Source organism: Gracilinanus agilis, chromosome 3, assembly GCF_016433145.1.
Source record: "Gracilinanus agilis isolate LMUSP501 chromosome 3, AgileGrace, whole genome shotgun sequence".
NCBI classification, from domain to species: domain Eukaryota; kingdom Metazoa; phylum Chordata; class Mammalia; order Didelphimorphia; family Didelphidae; genus Gracilinanus; species Gracilinanus agilis.
In genome coordinates this window covers 653,800,554-653,810,101 of record NC_058132.1, presented here as the reverse complement: position 1 = coordinate 653,810,101, position 9,548 = coordinate 653,800,554, and positions in this window count along the sequence as shown.

The window sequence follows — 9,548 nt, the reverse complement described above, 5'->3', positions numbered from 1 at the left end:
ATCAGAATTTACACAAAGAAAGATCACTCAGATGACAAAAGCAATGGTCTCAGATTTTTCAGGAGGCCTGAGTTGGAAGCAAGATTGATACTAATTCACCATGTGATCTTTGGTAAATCATTTAAATTCTCTGGATCTCAGTTTTCTCACTTGGAAATGAGGAGATTTTACTAAATTATCTCCATTTTATTTTTACATTTCTAAAATTCAGCAACTCTGTGACATTACTCAATGCTTTACTAGGTACTTCTTTACTTGGTCAATGAAGTTCGCAATCTCTATATAATCTTGTAGAGACTGTAGTGATATTATTTCTGGAAGAAAGGAAGAAAAACGTTGCTTGCTCCCTTCATTTTTCCTCATCCGTTCTCAATGATTAACATAGACTATGACCAGAAGCACAATAATGGAAATGATTTGACATCAACTGTCCCACTCTAAGTCAAAGAACAGTTTTGACTGAGAGACCTCCAAGATGCTTCAGGAACAATGGGGTTTGAAAGACTGACTCACAACCAAAGGCTTTTCTAACTTAACTGATGGGTATAATTGGCTGAGGTCGGAATCTCAGAAGAATTGAAATGACCAACTGTAGCCACAAATTCCCAACAAAAAATCTATATCCCAATTGAGTATTAGCAAATGGAAGCAGAGAATAGCAACTAAGAGTCCTAGAAATGGCTCTTCCACCATCTCCAAAATGTCTCGGACTCCAGAAATCTATGAATTTCTCCCCTTGTCTTGACTGTCTGGACAAGCAAGATCTTTTCTATTGAGACTCTAAAGATGTTTCAGAACTGCCTATGGTGATGTTTTAGTGATTGTTCAGTAACCCTTCCCTCTGTAGATCCGAGCAGTATCATCCCCTGGAATGTCTAAGTAATCCTTAACCTCTTGATTGTTGATGTTTTGATTCTTTTTTCTAAAGCAAATTCAATGATCACTTAATATAGGTACTTTCATTTGGGTGAAGGTTAGTTCTTCTCATTCAGCTCTCCTTCTGGTTCAAACCTTCATTTCTTCTAGCTGCTGTTGTTGCTTAGTTATTTTTCAGTCATGTTGGGCTCTATGACTCCCTTTGGGGTTTTCTTGGCAAAGATCCTAGAGTGGTTTTCCATTTTCTTCTCCAGCTCATTTTATAGATAATGAAACTGAGGAAAATAGGGTTAAGTGACTTGCCCAGGATCATACAGCTAGTAAGTCTCTGAAGTTGGATTTGAATTCAGGTCTTCCTGATTCCAGGCTTGGGATTCTATCCACTGTACTCTCTAGCTACCATGAAACAGAAATATAGTATGCAACTATTTTGTTTAGTTGATTAGTCCTATTGAACTCTTCATGATCCCACTTGGAGTTTTCTTGGCAAAGATTCTAGAATATTTTGCCAATTCTTCCTATAGTTTATTTTATACATGAGGAAACTAAGGCAAACAGAATTTAGTGATTTGCCCAGGGACATGCAGCTAGTGTCTAAAGTTGAATTTTAACTCAGGTCCTCCTGTCTCTAGGGCTGGCACTCTGTTCACTGAGCCACCTGGAGACTTCTTCTAGCCTAGACCAGTGATGGGCAAACTTTTTAAAGAGGGAGCCAAAAGAAAGGAAATGCTCATCTGTCAGTCTGTTTCTAAGGCAACTCTTTCAAAGTCTTATTTTATTGTATTCTATTCATTGTATTCATCAGATTAGGAATAATGTCACAGGGACTGATAGAACATTTCAGTGGGCCACATCTGGCCTGCAGGCCATAGTCCATAGTTTGCCCATCACTGTCCTAGACCATTACAACTCATCTTCTTACCTCCCTTTTCCAATCCATCTTCCATTTAGATGCCAAAATTATTTTCCTAAACTCATTATTATATTATCATAATTACATTATATTATAGTGCTAATTATGTCACTTCTCTACTCCAACTTCCCAGTGTCTCCCTTTCACTACTAAGATCATATATTTTGAGCTAGTCAGGACCTTAGAAGACCTGGACTGTAAAACACTTAGGGAGCAAATACAAATCTTCATTGATGTTCAAATTCCTTAACAACATGGCCTTAATCTACCTTTTTAGACCTTTTGTACTTGAGTCCCCTTCACATATTCTATGTTGTCTTTGTACCAGCTGTCCCCATGTTTGAATGTTCTCTCTCTTCCCTAGTACTGGCCTCCTAGGATCTTTAATTGTCTTTTGAGATTGCCTCAAGTGCCATTTTCTACCTGAGATCTTTCTGGTTAAGTCCTCTCCCAGATACTCATGCCATTTATCCCCCAAATTAATTTCCAAATAATTTGTATATACTTACATATAAACATCTATTTGGTAGCAGGAACAGCTTCCTTTTTGTCTTTTTATCTGTATTGCCCCTTAGAGTGCCTGGCATACGGTGGTAACTAATCAATGCTTGTTGATTGATTAATTAATATCGACTCTCATTTCTTACTCTCTAGTCAGCACCTAAATTTCCTGCTTTCAGAAATTTGCACATGTGCTGGGCTCATACTTTTTGAACCTCCTCTCTCAGTTGTGCTCATAGAAACAGCATCCAACTAATGGCAACCTTTTTCCTCTTCAATGACTCCTTGCCCTTGTTAGACCTCCTACCAAATATCCAGTTTCTGGAACTCATGGAATCCCACCTCATTAGTGGAGTGGCCATAAAGATAGACTTGAGACCAAACCACAGCTCATATCTTTCTCTGACTCCCTTGCCAAGTTCACCCACTTCTTCCTGTTCTCAGGTAGATCACTCATTTTTAAGTTCTGTTCTACCCACATGTCTATAATAAAAACATATTTTTCATGGGCAATCACATAAAATGCTTCCCCCTCTCTCCACCAATATGACAAGGTACCATCAGGACAAAAGAAAAGATGCTTTCCTGGCACACAAGATGTGGATTCTGCCCATTTAGAAAAAAAATAAGAAGGGACATAGTAGCTGCTTAATTGAATGAATGAATTAAATAAGGCTGCATTAGATCACAAAAGTCATTAAAAGCCATAGACTAAGCTTGTAGTTTGGCTCAAAGGATAATGAAGAATTGTCGGAAAGCTAAGAATAGAGATATATGATGTGGGAGAAGCATCCAAAGAGAATTTAGTAGCAAATTAATGAAAAATGTGGACTAATAAGAGCCTGTAAATAGAAGACCAGCCAGAAAAGATCACAGTGAACACAGAATGAAGAATGGATTGAGCATGAACCATCATTAAAAGGCTAAAAGGTTTGGATTTTCTTAGGCACCCTTGACCCAAGATTACTCCAACAAAAATATACACTATGAATAGACCAAGATGGACTTGCTGATTATGCAGTTGTAGGGGACCTGGAATAGTGTTTTTTCTTTGGAAAAGAAACCAATACCACTCTGGATAACTTAAATGAATATTATCTAGAAGCTATGTTTCCCTTTTCTCTTGTAGGATGTATTTATGGTTAAAAATGGAAAGGAAAGGTTTTGGCAAAAAAAAAGTATTTGGGTTTTGTGGAATTTGGAATATTTGAAAAATTAACTGGAGGGATTGGTGGCATTTGGCCATATGTTTCTGCCAAGAAACACATCTCGTCAGCTCTTTCTGGGTCTTTTTTAAGCCCAGCTGCCCGTTTGATCTTGTCTCTGTTAGGTAGTCATTCAAAATCTTCAAGGTTTCAAAGATTAAATGATGACATTAGTACATGGTAAGTGGAACTGTCAATTGCTCTGCTCATTCTGGAAAGCATTTTTGGGGAACTCTACTAAGGTGACTAAAATGTCCTCATTCTTTGGCCCAAGATCCTTTTGGGTGATGCGTGCCATGATAAGGTCAAAGACAAAAAGAACGGTCCAACATATCCAGTAATATTTGTGGAAGCACTTTTTGTAGTAGGAAAGAATTGGGAACAAAGTAAATACTCAGTAATTGGGAAGTGGCTCACCAGTTTGTGGTATATGGAAATAATGGAACTTAGAGAATTATAGGGAGTAATTCCAAGAGAAATAAGTAGGACCAAGAAAACTATCTACATAATGTCAATAGCAATGTAAATGGAAAAGACAGCCACAAAATTGAAATGACAATCTGTAATTATAATGACAAGGCAGTTAGGAGGTGCAATGGGTAGGGTACTGGGCCTGAAGTAAGGATTCTTTTTCTGGTTTCAAACACTTACCAGCTGTGTGACTTTGGGCAAATTACTTCACCCTGTTTGCCTCAGTTTCTTCATCTGTAAAATGAGTCAGGGAAGGAAACACAAATGGGGTCCTAAAGAGTCAGATACAACTAAAAATGACTGACCAAAAAAATTATAATGACCTACTTTAGCCCTGAAAAAGAGATTGGAGAATATACGCCTTCTTTTTTCTTTGCAAAGGTGCAGAATTATGGATGAGGAATGCCTTGTATAATGTTGGGTTTGTTGATGTTTTGAATACTTATTCTGAGTTGCCTTTTTTTCCTTGTTTATAAAAGATGACTTTCAGGGTTGAGAAGAGGGAAGGATATATTAGAAATGGAGGTGATATAAATGGAAAGCAAATGAATATTTTTAAAAAGATTTAATTGGTGACACCATTAAGGAACTAGTCTCCCTGCCCTACATGCCACATACACCCATCAGTAGATTTTAAGCACCAGGGGATCAAACTATTTCTTTTTTGTTCATTTATGCATCCCTGTAACTATCAACATGCCTTATACACAGTTGTCACTTAATAAATGCTCATTAAAATGGCTTTAATGAGTCAAATTAGAAATTATATTGTCAAATTTTAATTTACATTTATAAACACATATATACACAAAATTATATCTAACCGATTAGTCACAACCATTGGGTCTACATTTAACCAGATTTTTTTTTTCTGTGAGTAACCCTGCCAAAGGTTAATCAAATTGCCTGAAACTTTGTTTTAATGCATATCCCCAGGTTTCACAAAGACCCAGTAAACAGTTTATATCCTTGTGATTCTGAATCTTGACAAACTTTATTTTCAGCAGATACATCAACAAACTCACCTCATTTACTGACATGAAGGGCAATGAAAGAAAGAATGGCAAATCTCTCCTGGAGGTTTTGTTTTCAGTCTGTTGTTCCTCATTTCAAAGGCTGTTTTTAAACTAATTTTTAATTTAGAACACAATCTTTGACTGCAGCTGGTTCCCTATTCCGAGCTGATAAACTAAATTGTAATCAAAGACCACTTCAATTGTCCAATATTGGCAATGTTATTTGTAATTTTATCTTGGTCACAATAAGAGCAGCTGAACAAAGATTAACTCAGTATTCTTTCTGGTTTTAATATTAAATTTTATAATAGTGGCAGATTCTGGAGGTATCTCCTCCCACCTCTTACTCCCCCCAAATAACATGAAAACATCTTCTTGTTGTGCCTTAGGAATTAAAAGTATGAAAAAATGAAGAAGTCAGAATGCAGAGAGTCAGGGTTTTCTTTTGAAATTTCCACTGGTGGATTTAACAAAGAACAAATTTAGACAGTGTTAAAATGGTTTTGCCTGCTACATATTCTCCATACCTTGGTTAAACATGTTTTATTTACCTAATGAAGTTCCATAGTGAAGCAATCTCCAGCCTTTCAGGTAAAGGGAGAGAATGCCACTATAGCATGCCAATCTCTGGCTACATCTCCCATCTGGTCTTTGGTCTTCTGGGGAAAACACCCTTCCATTACCCTTTTACACTGAGTACTAGACTCTCCTCTTCCAGAGAAGAGAGCAAAAGCCATTCCATTAGATTTCCATTCTGCACTCTTATTTGGGGGAAAGAGAAATAATCCAATTCCTCTAAACTCCTTAAGGCCCAGGGGTGGGTGGGTGGGAACTCTACACTGAGAAGGTCATACCCCTATGAAGAAGTAAAGCCTTCTAAACTCTTTCTTCAACGATGGATGAACTCTGCCCTAGAAATATCCTTTCTATCCTAGTGATTCAGATTCACAATAGTCAGTCATCTTTCAAACTTAATTCTCTTTTCCTGATTGCCCTCTTATTTCCATTCTCAACTTATTCCACTCAATGTCCAAGCCTAAATGTACCCACCCTTCCACTGTGCCTTCTGAAATGCCTGTTTTATAAGCAAAAACTGGTTTTCATCTTCATTTTTTTCTTTTCCCATTCCTTCTATCTTCTGACTCTCACTGAGACTTGACTCCATCCTGATCACAGTCTCCCTGGCTTTCCTTCCTACCACCGACTGCACTTTCACTTATACCCCTGATTCACTGGTCAAAGTGGGAGAGTTGAAATACTCCTTGCTCCCAATGCCATTTCTAGGTTCTACTTCTGCTAACATCACCCAGTAACTTCTTCTCCTTTGAGATTCACTCAATCCAAATCCATCACCCACATCTATTATCTCTTTTGTAAGCAAATCCTTTGAAAAGTCTATCCAAAATAGATTCTTCCACTTTCTCACCTTCTTCTTTACTCTACAACTTGATTTCTGACCTCATCATTCAACTGAAACTACAACATCCAAAGTTACTAACAATTCCTTATTAATTAAATCCTTCTTAACTTCGCTGCAGCCTTTGACACACATTCTCAATTTCTTTTCCTTGATAGTCTCTTCTCTCTAGATTTTTGTGATAAGTACTCTCTCCTGGTTCTCCTTCAATCTAGTCTGACCATTCCATCATGGTGTCCTTTGTTGGATCTTTCTCCAACTCACACCTACCCACTAACTTGGGATGTGCTATAGAGCTCCATCCTGCTCTCTCTTTTCTTCTCTCTATTTATCTCACCTGATTAGCACATCAGTGCCTCTGGATCAATCATCTTCATACTGCTGATAGTCACATCTATTTATGAAGATCTAATTTCTCTCCTGACCTCCAGTATCACATTTCCAAATGGTCTATTGGATATTTCAAACTGCATAATTTGTTGACATCTAAACCCACTATGTTCAAAAATAAACTCATTGTCTTTCTCCCTCCTCAAATCATCTCTCTAACTTCTCTATCATTGTTGAGAGTGTCATCATCCCTCCAGTCACTAAGGCTCAAAGCCTAGGTGTCATTCTCAACTCCTCAGTCTTTCTCATTTTTTTCACATCCAATCTGTTGCCAAGGCATGAAATTTTACCTTTGAGAAACCTCTCATATAGCTCCCTTTCTCTTCTCTGCCACTGCTATCATTCTGACCCTTATTTCCACATTGTTGGACTATTGCAACAGCCTTCTGATTGGTCTGCCTGCCATAGATGTTTCTCTCCACTGCAACCCATCCTCCAGGTAGCTTTCAAAGTGATCTTACTAAAGCATACATTTGGCTATGTCACTCCCATACTCAATAAACTGTAGTGTTCTTTTTGTGACATCTATGATCAAATATAAGATCCTCTCCCATTCAGAGCCTTTCCTAACATGTCCCTCCCTTCCTTTCTCTATAACCCACCTTCTAGTCTTCTTATATATAATTACACCTTATACTTGCCTATATATTCTGTCATGCTCTCAGTGACTCTGTCTTCCTTTCTATTTCTGGAATAAGCCATTCCATCTCTACATGTGGGATATTTTCATTGACTGACCTCCATGTCTAGAATTCTTTCCTTCCTTCCAACTTCTACCAGCCTTCTCTTCTCTAAGTCCCAGCTAAAATCTCACCTTCTACAGGAAGCTTTCCCCAATCTTTTAATTCTAGTGCCTTTATTCTTTTTTTAACCCTTAACTTCTGTGTATTGGCTCATAGGTGGAAGAGTGGTAAGGGTGGGAAATGGGGGTCAAATGACTTGCCCAGGGTCACACAACTGGGAAGTGTCTGGGGCTGAATTTGAACCTAGGACCTCCCATTTCTAGGCCTGACTCTCAATACACTGAGATACCCACCTGCCCCCTAGTGCCTTTATTCTTGTTTATTACTTCCAATTTATATTGTATATACATCTCACTTCATCATATTGATGTTGTCTGCTCCATTAGACTGTGAGCTTGTGGAAATCAGGGACTTTTTTGCATGCCTTTGTATCTGTAGAGCTTGGCACATAGTAGGCATTTAATAAATGCTGACTGACTAATGGGTATGGGCCTTGCTTGAAAGGCTTTTCTAAAGCCTATAAGTAATCTCTATAGCAGGAAAAGTATAGCTCATAATTTGAGCATCTGATAAACAGCTTGAATTCTGCCTTCAAAAGGGCTATACTTATTGGACCTGTGATTCCATCGGTATAGGGCAGTGATGGACAAACTTTTTAAAGAGGAGGCCAAAGGAAAGGAAATGCTCATCTGTCAGTCTGTTTCTAAGGCAACTCTTTCCAAGTTTCATTGTATTGTATACTACTCATTGTATTCATCAGATTAGGAATAATGTGGCAGGGCCAGATAGAACATTTCAGGGGGCCTGCATCTGACCTAGGTTGCCCATCACTGGTATAGAGAGTTCCTTATAGGGAATTCCCTCAGTAAATAAATGTAGGTTGGCATCTTCTCTGCAATTTATCATGAGAGAGTTACCTTGGACACTGAGAGGTTAAATTATTTTCCCAGGACCCCATGGTTCATAGGTGTTTGAAGTGAGATTTGAATCTAGGTCTTCCTGCTTTCCAGGTGAGTTCACTACTGACTATATTGTGCTTCCTCTCATTTTTCCAAATACATATTTTAATAGATGCTGTGAAAATGATACAAGATGTAATTTTAACCAAGTATATTAATTCATGCTGTGAAAATGATACAAAAAGTGCAGCTAGGTGGCTCAGGGAATAGAATACCAAGCCTAGACTTGGGATGATTTGGATTCAAATCTGACCTCAGATACTTTCTAGCTGTGACTCTGGGCAAGTCACTTAACTCTATTTACTTAGCCCTTAGTGCTTTTCTGTCTTAGAGTTGTTACTATAACAGTCAGCAAGAGGTTTTTTAAAAGAGAGACAATGACACATGATGTAATTTTGTCAAATGTAGAAGAAATTAATTACTATGTAGAGACCGATAAATGGGCAATGGAAATGTTGACAGTGACTATAATACTTTTATCCAATGTAAATGAATTGCCATGATGAAGTGACCAAAGAAGGCTGTACAGAATGTTAGACAATGCATCTGACACACTTGCCCAATGGAGAGATCATTGACCAAGCAACAGCCCCAGGTTGGGATATTTGTAAAATCTTACAAAGAATAATGATGAACAATTCTGAACGATATGGTCTCATAAAGGCAAGAGGGGCAGTAGAGGCTAAAGCAGTTTTAAAAAAGTTTAGGGAAATATCCAGCCAGGCAATGTGATTCCAAGGACTTTTAAGGATGAAAATAGAGATATTACACAGAAGAAAAGTGAAAACAGAACTCAAAATGCCATTAAAGAAAAGAAAGCTGGGGAAAAGGGTTGGACTGAACCTAGCGTATATAGAGACTAATGCTTAAAGGGCCCAAACTGTTAGGATGTTGAGGAATTGGCATAATAGATAGCCAAAGGAAAGAAAGATATCAAAAACATAGGAAAAAAAAGTCAGATTTTATTAATAGCAAAAAAGCAAAGGCAATCAAGAGACCATTAAGAACTACTGATCTATAGTTCTACTTTCCTATCTATAAAAAGAAAATCCTTGAG